Genomic DNA, 13,249 nt, shown 5'->3' with positions numbered 1-13,249 from the left:
TAGCAGTTTGTTGCCATAAGTCACAGCTTAAAGGCCCAAAGATCTATTTTTAGTAGACCTCTCACTTACTCTAAAAATGCCACCAATGCTCAAATATACTTTTAGGTACCTTTATATTTGAAGGGAGGCTGGTTATTTTCGCTGACAATTTCTTAAATGGGTTTGTGTTTTGAAAGGCATCACTCAGTTCTCTTCCTCACCTTATTTCATATACATGTCTTAGGAAAAGAACTCCAAAAGATGAGTTCCAAGTATGTCAAAAAGCAAGAGCAATACCACTGAAATAAATATGGTTTCCCACAACAATCATTTTTAGAAAGCATTCATTTGCACCCAGAAATAACCTCCTCACATACAAGGTCAATTGATCTATGACAAAGGAGGCAAGAACATGTAACAAGAAAAGGACAGTCTCTTCAATAAATGGCGTTGGGAAAAGTGGACAGCCACACACAAAAGAATGAAACTGAACCACTATCTTTTACCATACCCCAGAATTAACTCAAAATGGATGAAAGACTTAAATATTAAATTTGAAACCATTAAACTTCTGGGCAATAAGCTCCTTGACACTGGTCTTAGCAATTTCTTTTTGGATCTGAGTACAAAGGCAAGGGAAAACAAAAACAAAAATAAACAAATGGCAATAATATGTGTGTGTGTAGACACACACACCGTGAAATACTACTTAGCCACACCTACACATAAAATTTTGCCATCTACAGCAACATGGACAGACTTGAAGGGCATTATAATTTGTGAAATAAGTCAGGGATAGACAAATACTGTATGATATCACTTATATGTGGAATCTAATAAACATAACAAATTAGTGTATACAACAAAAGAGCAGCAGATTCACAGATATATAGAACAAACTAGTGGTTACCAGTGATGGGGCAACATAGGGGTAGAGGAGTAGGAGACACAGACTACTGAATGTAAGACAGGCTCAAGGATGTATAGCCAATATAAAGGGAAAGAAGCCTTTAAAAGCTATAAAAATCCTAAAAACTAAAAAAATTTTTAAATGGTGCTGGGACAACTGGATAACGCCATGTAAAAGAATGAAACTGATTTCTATCTCATACCTTATAAAAAAAAAAAAGTAACTCAAAATGGATCAGACTTAAATGTAAAGGCTAAGACTATGGAATTCTTAGAGGAAAGCACAGTGCAAATATTCATGACTTTAGACTAGGCAACAGTTACTTAAATAAGACACCAAAAACACATGCAACAACAAAAGAGATTAACTGGACTTGAGAATTAAAACCTCAAAAACACTACCAACAAAGGTAAAAAGCAATTAATTTACAGAATGAGAGAATATATTTACAAATTAAATATCTCATAAGGGCCTAATATCCAGGATATATAAAGAACTCTTACAACTTAAAACTGAAAGGACAAAAAATAAAATTAAAATGGATAATGGTGTGAATGAGTATTTTTCTTATAACTGGCTAATAAGCACATAAAACATCATTAGTCTTTAGCTCATCAGTCATTAAGAAAATGCAAATCAAAGCCGAAATGACAAACTACTTAACACTTACTAGGTATAAGTGCTGGTGAGGATGTGAAAAAAGCAAAAGTCTCACACAGCCTCCCATAGCTAGTGGGAATACAGAACAGAACAACTCTACGGAAAAGAGTCTTGCAGTTCCTCAAACTGGTTGAGAGTTACCATATGACCCAGAAATTCCATTTCTAAGCATCTACACAAGAAAATGAAAACATGTCCACACAAAAACACACACACTAATGTTCATAGTAACATTATTCATTATAACCAACAGGTGATAACAAATGGATGATAACAAATGGGAAAATAAAATATAGTATATATCCAAACACTCTCTTCCAACAACACAAGAGATGATTCCACACATGGACATCACCAGATGGTCAGTATCCAAATCAGACTGATTATATTCTTTGCAGCCGAAGATAGAGAAGCTCTGTATAGTAAGCAAAAACAAGACCTGGAGCTGACTATGGCTCAGATCATCAGATCTTTATTGCAAAATTCAGGCTCAAATTGAAGAAAGTAGGGAAAATCAGTAGGTTATTCATGTATGACCTAAATCAAATCCCTTACGACAATACAGTGGAGGTGATGAATAGATTCAAGGGATTAAATCTGGTAGACAAAGTGCCTGAAAAACTATGGATGGAGGTTCGTAACACTGTACAGGAGGTGGTGACCAAAACCATCCCCAAGAAAAAGAAATGCAAGAAGGCAAAGTGGTTGTCTGAGAAGGCCTTACAAATACCTGAGAAAAGAAAAGTGAAAGGCAAAGGAGAAAAGGAAAGATATATCCGATTGAATGCAGAGTTCCAGACATAGCAAGAAGAGATAAGAAAGCCTTCTTGAGTGGCCAATGCAAAGAAATAGAGGAAAAAAACAGAATGGGAAAGACTAGAGATCTCTTTAGGAAAACTGGAGATACCACGGGAACATTTCATGCAAAGATGGGCACAATAAAGGACAAAATTGGCAAGGACCTAACAGAAGCAGAAGAGATTAAGAAAAGGTGGCAAACATACATGGAAGAACTGTACAAGAAAGTTCTCAAGGATTCAGACAACCACGATGGTGTGGTCACTCACCCAGAGTCAGACATCTTGAAGTATGAAGTCAAGTGGGCCTTAGGAAGCATTGCTATGAACAAAGCTAGTGGAAGTGATGGGAGTTTCAGCTGAGCTATTTCAAATCTTAAAAGATGATGCTGTTTAAGTGTTGCACTCAATATGCCAGAAAATTTGGAAAACTCAGCAATGGCCACAGGACTGGAAAAGGTCAGTTTTCATTATTCCAATCCCAAAGAAAAGCAATGCCAAAGAAAGCTCAAACTACCACACAATTGCATTCCTTTCACATGCCAGCAAGATTATGCTCAAAATCCTTCAAGCTAGGCTGCAGCAGTACGTGAATCAAGAACTTCCAGCTGTATGAGCTGGATTTCAGAATAGGCAGAGGAATCAGAGATCAAACTGCCAATACCTGTTGGAATCACAGAAAAAGTAAGGGAATTCCAAAAAAACATCTACTTCTGGTTCACTGACTATGCTAATGCCTACGACTGTGTGGATCAAAACAAACTGTGGAATATTCTTAATAAGATAGGCGTGCCAGACCACATTGCCTGCCTTCTGAGAAACCTATATGCAGGACAAGAAGCAACAGTTAGAATTGGACATGGAACAATGGATTGGTTCAAAATTGGGAAAGGAGTACTTGAAGGCTGTATATTGTCACCCTGCTTATTTAACTTATATGCAGAGTACATCATGAGAAATGCTGGGCTGGATGAAGCACAAGGTGGAATCAAGATTGCAGGGAGAAATATCAATAACCTCAAATATGCAAATGATACCACTTTAATGGCAGAAAGTGAAGAGGTACTAAAGAGCCTTTTGATGAAGGTGAAAGAGTGAAAAAGCTGGCCTAAAAGTCAACTTTCAAAAAGTGAAGATCATGGCATCTGGTCCTATAACTACATGGCAAATAGATGGGGAAAATGTGGCAACTGTCAGATTTCATTTTCTTGGGCTGCAAAATCAATGCAGATGGTGACTGCAGCCATTGAAATTAAAAGATGCTTGCTCCCTGGAAGAACAGCTATGACAAACCTAGACAGTGTATTAAAAAGTAGAGATATCATTTTGCCAACAAAGATCTGTATAGTCAAAGCTATGGTTTTTCAAGCAGTCATGTATGGATATGAGAGCTGGATCATAAAGGAGGCTGAGTGCTGAAGAACTGATGCTTTTGAACTGTGGTGCTGGAAAAGACACTTCAGAGTCCCTTGGACAGCAAGGAGATCAAGCCAGTCAATCCTAAAGGACAGTCAACCCTAAATATTCATTGGAAGAACTGGTGCTGAAGCTGGAGCTCCAATACTTTGGCCACGTGATGCAAAGAGCTGACTCAGTGGAAAAGACCCTGATGCTGGGAAAGACTGAGGGCAAGAGAGGATGAGATGGTTAGATATTACTGACTCAATGGAAATTAAGTTTGAGCAAACTTAGGGAGATGGTAAAGGACAGGCAAGCCTAGAGTGCTACAGTCCATGGGGCTGCAAAAAGTTGGACACAACTTAGCGACTGAACAATATATTCATACAATGGAATATAGTTAAGCAATAATAGAAGGGGATGAAGTACTGATAAATGCCACAACCACAGATGAACTTCAACTAAAACACTAAGTGAAATAAGCTAATTACAAAAGACCATATATTTTAATGATTACCTTTATCTGAAATGTACAGAATAGGCAAATCTATAAAGACATAGGCTGGAGAGAAGAGAGATGGGGAGTAACTGCTAATGTGTACTGGGGTAATGAAAATATTCTAGAATTAGATACTAGTAATGTTTTCACAACTTTGTAGATTTACTAAAAACTACTAAATTGTGCACTTTATTATTATTAAAAAAAAATTATTTGGCTGTGTTGGGTCTGAATTGCAGTATGTGGCATCTTCACTCTTTGTTGCGGTATGCAAACTCTTAGTGGCGGCATGTGGATCTAGTTCCCTGAACAAGGGCTGAACCCAGGCCCCCTACACTGGGAATGTGGAGTCTTAGTCACTGGACCACCAGGGAAGTCCCTGAGTTGTACACTTTAAAAGGCTGAATTGAATAGCATATGAATTCTATCTCAATACAAAATAATGATGGGCAGTCTATAACAGAAAAAAGGTTAATACAATGCACATATTTAAGTAGAGCAATGTATTTTTGTAATATAAGAATAAAGTTTGGGGACTTCCCTGGTGGCCCAGTGGCTAAGACTCCACACTGCCAATGCAGGGGGCCTGGGTTCGATACCTGGTCGGGGAACAGGATCCCACATGCCACAACTAAAGATCCCACGTGCGGCAACCAAGACTCAGTGCAGCCAAATAAATAAAATAAATATTAAAAAAAAAAAAATAAAAGAGTAAAGTTTGACACAGACCAAATCTTGCCTAATAACATTTTTTGAGAATGCAAATTTTTTTTCTAAATTTTCATAGCCATTTCAGTTGACTTTATATGAAAGGATACATGGATAGTGACTAAAAAAGGTTCTTAAGTATTTCATGAACCACCATGCTGTACCAGAAATGCAAAAGCAGTTTGTTAGTTCTGAGAATTTCCACTCCATCAACTAATGTCATTCACCACATTAACAGATTAAAGGAGAAAAATTAAATGATCAGCTAGATCTGAGCTGTCCAAAATGTTAGCTGCTAGCCACACATGGCTATAAGACTTAAGTTTATTAAGATTAAAAACATTTTCAACAAATGATGCAAGGGAAACTAGGTATCTGCACGCAAGAGAATGTGTTAGACCCTTACCTTAAACCATTTCATTTAAGTACAAAAAATTAACTCAAAAACACATCAAAGACCTAAATGTAACAGCTAAAACTATAAAATTCTTAGAAGTAAACAAGGGAAAATCTTCACAGCATTAGCTTTAAAGAGGACTTTTTAAATGACATCAAAAGCAAAAGAAAAAAAAATAGGTGAACTGGATTTCATCAAAATTTTTAAAATTTGTGCAAAAAACACTATCAACAGAGTGAAAAGAAACCATACAAGAAAATATCTGCAAACCATATATCTGATATGAGATTAGTATCTAGAATATATGAAGAACTCTTTCAATTAAACAACAACAAAAGAAACAACCCAATTCAAAAACGGGCAAAGGACTTAAATAGGAATTTCTCCAAAGAAGACACCCAAATGGTTAATATGCGCTGGAAAAGATGCCAAACATCACCACAAATCAAATCCATAGTAAGTATCTTCACATCCATTAAGATTCCTATCACCAAAAAAGAAAAAACAAAAAACCCACAAAATAACAAGTGTTATCAAGGAAGTGGGAAACTAGAATGCTTATGCATTACAGGTTGCAGCCTGTGTGAAAAAAAAGTACAGAAATTCCTCAAAAAATTTAACACAGAATTGCCATATGATCCAGTAATTCTACTTCTAGAACCAAAAGAAAACAATCAAAAGCAGGGACTCAGACACTTAACATCAATGTTCATCATGCCATTGTTCATGATGGTAAAAAAAAAAAGGTGGAGATAGCCCCAAATTTCCACTGACAGATAAAATGTAGTATTTATATATACAATGAAATATTATTCAGCTATGAAAAGAAATGGAGATCTGATACATGCAACAACATGGGTAAACCCTGAAGACATTATGCTAAGTGAAATAGGTCAGACAAAAAGATAAAATATTGTATGATTCCACTTATGAGGTAACTAAAATAGAGAAATTCATACAGACAGAAAGAGACTAGAGATTAGCAGGGGCTGGGGGAGGAGGAATGGGAAGTTACCATTTTATGATTACAGAATTTCTATCTGGGGTAATGAAAAAAAGTTTTGGAAACAGTAATGATGGCAGCACAACACTGAATTAACACCACTGAATTAATTTGCTTAAAATGGTTAGATAGGCAAGTTTTGTTGCAAACACCTTACAATTTCTAAAAATAATGTAATATATAAAAAATCTCCCTTTAAGAGTCACTGTACAATTCCTTCATTTTATATCAAATAGTTTTCGCCTATGATAACTTCTGGGAATCAGGAAATATGACACAATTATTTTACAAAGAAGAAAGGTAAAACTGACCTAAGTTAACCCTTTTAGAAAACAGAAAAACAAGAAAGCTAAACTATCTAGATAGAGGGAGCGCTTATCCCTTGTCACTTCTACTACAGACACTTTGCTGTGTGATTTTAGGCAGTTAAGTGAATCATTTAACCTCTCTAGATCCTAATTTTCCCTTGGAGGTAAATAATACAAGGTCCCTTTGTGCTCTACAATAAAGTCCTCACCACCTGATTCTCAGCCTTGCTCTCTTTTACATTATACTGTGTTGACATTTTGCTGACCTATAGCCCCCCTCTATCCTGACCAGAGACACTGAGAGGCACGAGTGGTGGGTTGGCAGGGCAGCCCTCCAAGGGACTTCCACATCGTCCTCCTGTCCTCCCCATCCCCCCCCCCATATTAAACAAATCTCCGTGTATCTCAATCAACCAGATGTTAAGGCAGTTATTTCTGGAGAGCTTAGGCAATTATCATTACCCAAGGGATCAAAGAAGTCAGAGAATGAAGAAATTGTATAAAGTATGAAAAGGCAGTTGCTTCTTTATTAATGACACCCAGAAGGGCTACTGCTTTGAAGGTGAACCATGATGCCAGGACAAAATAACAATAGTTACAGCAGTTAACATTCGAGTGTTGAATATGTACCAAGTACTGTGATAAGCATTCTGCATGTATTAACACATGTAAGGATACTATCCTCTCTTCTGTATGACAAAAGGCAAATGAAGGACAGAAGTCATCTGCCCAAGTTACAAAGCTAGTAAGTGGTGCAGCTGGGACTGGAACCCAATTCTAGAACCCAAGGTCTTAACCACTACTCTCTACTACTGAAATCACTAAGCAATGAAACTTTGGCCAGACCAGTGGCTTGGGGTAGCTGAACTAACTGTCAAAGGAGGAGATCCCAGACAACTGAAATGGCTCCGGCAGAGCAAGGAGGTGAAGTGGTGGGGCTGTTGGCAACGAAGCAATCTATAAACCAGAACACCATGCCTGATAGAAAGATCAGTCGAAATATCTTTCCGAGGGAGGGAGGTTTCTGATATGTGCTAAGGGATATGACATTTCCCTTAAATGTTATTTAGCATTTCACCAATCCTGACTTCTAATTCTAGCTTTTACTTGTTAAATTATCTTCCTGGACATTCAGTTATTTTGGCTGAAGTAAAAATATTGCTATTTCTAACCAGAGACCATTTTACATCAAAGAGTGCTTTTAACCTAGTACATTTATTATATATGCTACTTAAAATTTGTTTTCATTCTCTGCATTTGTAGCCAGGGACATTTATCACACACCTTCTGTAAAGATGATGTTGCCAACATTTTTTTTTTAAACCAAGATTCATTTCTACATCTCCTACTGTCTCTAAGTTCTGATCTGAAATAGAACCTCACTACCTTAAGGAAAAGTTTTTAATTACACAGCCTCTTTGCTGGTGATGGTATAAGAAGCCAAGTAACAACAATATTTTCATGTCCCACATCATGATACTGCTTTAAAGAAAAAGTCTGGGGGCATCTTTTTATAAAGCTATACGGATAAAAAAAAAAAAAAAAAAAAGCTATACGGATAACATCTGAACCTTTCCAACACACACCAAATCTCTACTTGATAAGTGCTTAATAAGCTCTTATACATCGTCAAAGAAAGAAGCACGCTCAGGTTCCCAACTGGTCCCCGTCACAGAAGTGTGAATACATACATGCCCTAAAAATCAACTGAGCTTTAAGGCGCTGTTCTCATTCTCTCTTTCCGTATTTTTGAAAACCCGATATTACTGTGAGATCACACACTGGGGCAGGTGCATATGTAGATGAATCACTGCCTACCACCCTTCTATGTGTGTACGTGTGTTTCTGATACAAAACTTATTTGAACACTTACTCATTCATAAAACAGGGCACTCATTATGGAGTTGTATTGCATACAAAGATAAAAGGCACAGTCTAGCGCTAAGATTTCTGGCCAGTAGGGGGAGACAGTCATATAAATAACTTACAGGATTACCATTAATGTGATATGTATTAAGACAGGTAGATATAGAATTTATTAAAGTCCAAGAGGAAGAAGTAACAGAATGGTTGGTGAAGGCTCCACTTGAGAAATGTTTTCTCATTCAATATAACTTTACTGAACATCTACTAAGTGCCAAGGACTATGGATACAGATTCTATATCCTCTATACTCCTCTGTAGCAATGACCTCTGTAGCTTTTGAACTGCGGTGCTGGAGAAGGCTCTTGAGAGTCCTTTGGACTGAAAGGAGATTAAACCGGTCAATCCTAAAGGAAATCAATCTTGAATATTTATTAGAAGGACTGATGCTGAAACTGAAGCAGCAATATGTTGGCCACCTGATGCAAAGGGCCGATTCATTAGAAAAGACCCTGATGCTGGGAAACACTGAGGCAGGAGAAAGGGACGACAGAGGATGAGATGGCTGGATGGCATTACTGACTCAATGGACCTGAGTTTGAGCAAGCTCCAGGAGATGGTGAAGGACAGGGAAGCCCAGCGTGCTGCAGTCCATGGGGTCGCAAAGAGTTGGACATGCTGAGCAACTGAACTAAACTTCTCCCCACCGGATCACTGAGGCTCTCTCCTTAACAGAGGGTGAATAACAAACAATTTATTTTCAAAAATAAAAGTTATAATATTTGTTTAGAAAAATGTGGTAACTTCATCACATCTCATGAGAGATTTTAATGGGAATGTCCTAAGGTGTTACAAAAGCAGCAGGAATCACTGCCTCACGGTGACTACACCTTGGGCCCAAGTTTTTCTCTTTCGACGTTAATAACACCCACTGCCCGTAACATAGGAAGAGGCTTGAGGACAAGGATAAAGGAAGACACATGCTTAATTTTAACACAACTGCTTTACTGTATTACAAAGAACATGTACTGATCAACTACATAGCTGAAAAGCTTGCATTTCTTTTGTTGACAGTTCAGCCTTCAAATATTTATGGGCTAACTGAAGATCAACTTATGCAGAGACCAACAGCACAAAGAACACTTTCTATATATACAAAACATTAGCAGATCACAGTAATTCCAACAAGACAGAGTAATCCATAAAGAGAAATTTGGCAAGAAGCTTATTCACACCTAAATCTCTAATTTTAAAAAAAGAAAAAAAGACAGCTGAGAAGGCAGAATGCTCAAAAGCAGAGGGATATACAACACAAAGTGAACGTCTTCCCTAAAAGTTCCCTCAGAACTAATGTCAAATACTTAGTATGTACAGAATGATCCTAAAATCCTAAGTCAGGATACACTTACTCAACCACAAATATGTCCTCCAAAAAACCAACTGGCTGAGAAACGAGCTACAGTGCTGGATCTCCTCCATCAGCACCCCCTGCTTCTCTGCGTAGTATGTGGTATAATCAACTGTTCAGCGTGCTTGCTGCACAAGTACTCATGATAGTGCCACAATTCTATAAAAGAAGGAAACTGCTATGAGTAGCAAAATCAGTCTCTGAAATTCAGGATGAAGACAGGCATCTCAACACCATCCTGAAGAGAAATAATCTGAGTTCAGACATTATAGAAAAAGCACATGTTCATTCCCCTAAAGGTTTTAACTAGAATATACATACACTTTTCTTCTTGGATACTGGCAAAAGCAGTACTCAGAAATATTACATGTTCTATCAACATGCAAATGTTCAGTTTATCCTCCAAAAGAAGCCCAGTCAAAGCATCAGAGAAACTGGAAATAACAGCATTTGTCAACGTCCAAATCACCTTGGGGGTTTTACTTCTTAAGTAGCTGGGAAAAAAGATGTGTAATTCCTCACTCTACTTTCTGTCCCACTCTCAAATCTTCACCTCCTTTTTGTAACCACAGAATGTTTCTTAAACTTAGCACTCTTACTATCTGACATTCAAAAGTTACTCTATGTTAAGTGAAATCATTATTTAAAAGGAATATAAAATGCTTGCTTTTTCTAATTTTTATCTCCCAGAGCAGAAAAGCGAATTTTGGAAGAACTGATCAACTAGGAAATAATTTTCAAATTACCGACACACAAACAAAATGGAAAATACCACCCACCAAAAATGGAAACAATAATGAACTCAGAAATATTCAGCTTGTCCCTCACTCAACAAATGTCTTAATTTATTTCCCTTAGCCAATGAACATCCTCTGAAATTCAAATAGTCCCTGAACACCTATGTTTACAGCCTGGTTTGTTACTATAGCAACAGACACCCAGAATGCAGAAACAAAGATAATGCCTAGTTTCTTCACCATCTTCTGTAACTGATGCCAACTGTAAGTCATTAGTATGATATATGGCACAAGCAGAGCCATTTCCAGTTCCTAGAAGGTAAAGATTAGTGTATCTGTTGGGCAAAACAATTTATAGAGAAAGATAAAGCCCCTAAAAGTTTACCTCAAATTTAAAAGGGAAGTAACAACGATCTGCCAGTCACTAAGAAAGGTACAGTGAACCTGAAAGGACAGTTGATTTTGGAAAACATTAACTCTACTTACTCAGTAAATGATATGAACCATTAAAGGTGTCACACACACTGCTTCTCCTAAATTTTAGGTGAGTTAGGGGAGACAGCAACCAGTCACTTGAAGCCAGAAGATATTACATAAACACACCTATTTCCAGCCTTGCTATATTCCTCTGATCAACATGCATTTCTCTATGGCCCTCCTCTCTGGAGCTCTGACTAATGCTTTGATTCATAGACAAAGGTCAATCTCTTAACCAACACATGACTTCTTTCAAACTGTCAAACCTGAGATTTAGAGGAGTCATGAAATTTCATTTTTAAGGACTAGAAGCTCTGGAAGGAACTGGCAAACAATCAAGAGCTGGTATTTTACAATATCCCCCACAAACACATATGCTCTTCCCCTCCCCCACTGCCATGGCCGCAGCAGAATCCTGCAAGACCACTTTCCATCTTTCAGTCATTCATTTGTTCAACTAAGGTTAAGGCACAGAAAATTGAGTTTTCACTTCTGAATTGACCTAGGAATGTAGTAGAAGAGTGGCAGAGTAACCCACTGCACTAAGAAACCCAACAGTAAAAGGAATACTCAATAAAGCAGTTATACTCAAGCTGAGAGAAACCAATAATGCAAGTTAATGACCAGGTTTGCTAACTTCCTCCACACATTTAAAACATTGCCAATCTCCTCCCAACCAAGTGAACATTCTTAGAAAAATTCACCTGCAGGTATGACCCCACTTATTACTTATTATCTTCAGCAAAACTACACAAGGAGAACAAAGCAACCGGAGTTGGAGTGGGTGTTGGCGGCCTGGGTCTAGATACTGGTACTTTGAGCTTTGAATTCCCTAAGCTTTCACTCTCTTGGGTGAATATGTCAAGAATTACACTTAATTCTTGACACCACAGGATTGTGTTGAGGTTTAAATGTACATACGCAAAAACACTCTGCAAACTGTAAAGTGCCCTATCAGTTCAGTTGCTCAGTTGTGTCCAACTCTTTGCGACCCCACGGACTGCAGCACATCAGGCTTCCCTGTCCTTCACCAACTCCCCAAGCTTGCTCAAACTCAAGTCCATTGAGTCAGTGAAGCCATCCAACCATCTCATTCTGTCCTCCCCCTCTCATCCTGCCTTCAATCTTTCCCAGCATCAGGGTCTTTTCCAATGAGTGCCCTACACAAAGAGGCTAAATGGAGTAGTGGCAGAGCCTAGGGTTCAAAGAACAGTTCTGCCTCTCACTGTGTAAAAGCCACTTAACTAACAATTGTAATAGAAGCCACGGCACAGGACTGGATGAGGATTAAGAGAGATAAAAGACATAAAATAGCCGGCATGAGCTCAAAAAGTATTAAGAATTGTGGTTTTGAACAGGAATCAACACTGGATTGGGAAATAACATCTTTCCCAAAAAGAGTGATTTGGTTTACGTGGCTGGAGACAAGTCCTACTTGACACACCTTTTCTCATACAGCATTAAACACTGGGTTTTTCTCCTCCTTTATCATCCCAGGTGGCAGACTTCTAGTAAGTTTTCTAAGTCTAACCCTCTCAGGAGCTCTTTTATGGTTCCACCATCTCTAAATCTTATACCAAATACCTAATCCTAGGGATAAAATTTCATGAAATCCAACAACTATACCCTGTTCATCCCCACACTGCCAGCTCTTTTAATTTAATATGAAGTGGTCATTCCTGGAAGGTGTTATTTAGGAGGCGCCTAAGTGGTAGAGTTGGTTCCACTGTTGTTGTTTTCTGGGTAGAAGGAACCCAGAAATCAACATTTCAGGAATAATTAAAGGAACAGTCACATGTGAACAGGGGAAGTGCAGAGCCAGAACGGAGGAGCTACGTGCTTATACAAGAAGTTTTTGGACATCAAGACAGACTAGAACAGAAGACAGAAGATAAGACTAAAGGAAAAAAGAGAAGTGATCAAAAAAGGAGAAGGTTTAGAACACAGTTCAATTCTTGACATAAAATAAATTTCACATGTGCCTGCCTGTGTTACCCTAAAATCTCAGAAGGTATTACAGGAGTAATAATTATATACATTTATAGAAAATAAAAATTAAATCATACCAATCTGGATTATCTGGCATCTATTTCTATGATTCTCTT

General features: G+C 37.9%; 1 protein-coding gene across 9 annotated transcripts in view; it reads right to left on the bottom strand.

Annotated features, from left to right (window-relative positions):
• Positions 1 to 13,249, bottom strand: part of KDM2A (lysine demethylase 2A) — an 89,253-nt gene that overhangs the window by 44,112 nt on the left and 31,892 nt on the right. The window contains exon 2 of one of the 9 annotated variants that reach the window (XM_065937874.1): positions 9,932 to 10,089. The exons of the other annotated variants lie outside the window; for them this stretch is intronic. The gene's annotated coding sequence lies outside the window, so the exon portion shown is untranslated. The remainder of the gene's footprint in view (positions 1 to 9,931; positions 10,090 to 13,249) is intronic. 9 annotated transcript variants of the gene reach the window in all.

Source organism: Muntiacus reevesi, chromosome 5 (assembly GCF_963930625.1).
Source record: "Muntiacus reevesi chromosome 5, mMunRee1.1, whole genome shotgun sequence".
In the NCBI taxonomy this organism is placed as follows: Eukaryota; Metazoa; Chordata; class Mammalia; order Artiodactyla; family Cervidae; genus Muntiacus; species Muntiacus reevesi.
Note: the sequence above shows the minus strand (reverse complement) of the source record. Positions and strands in the feature narration are given on the sequence as shown.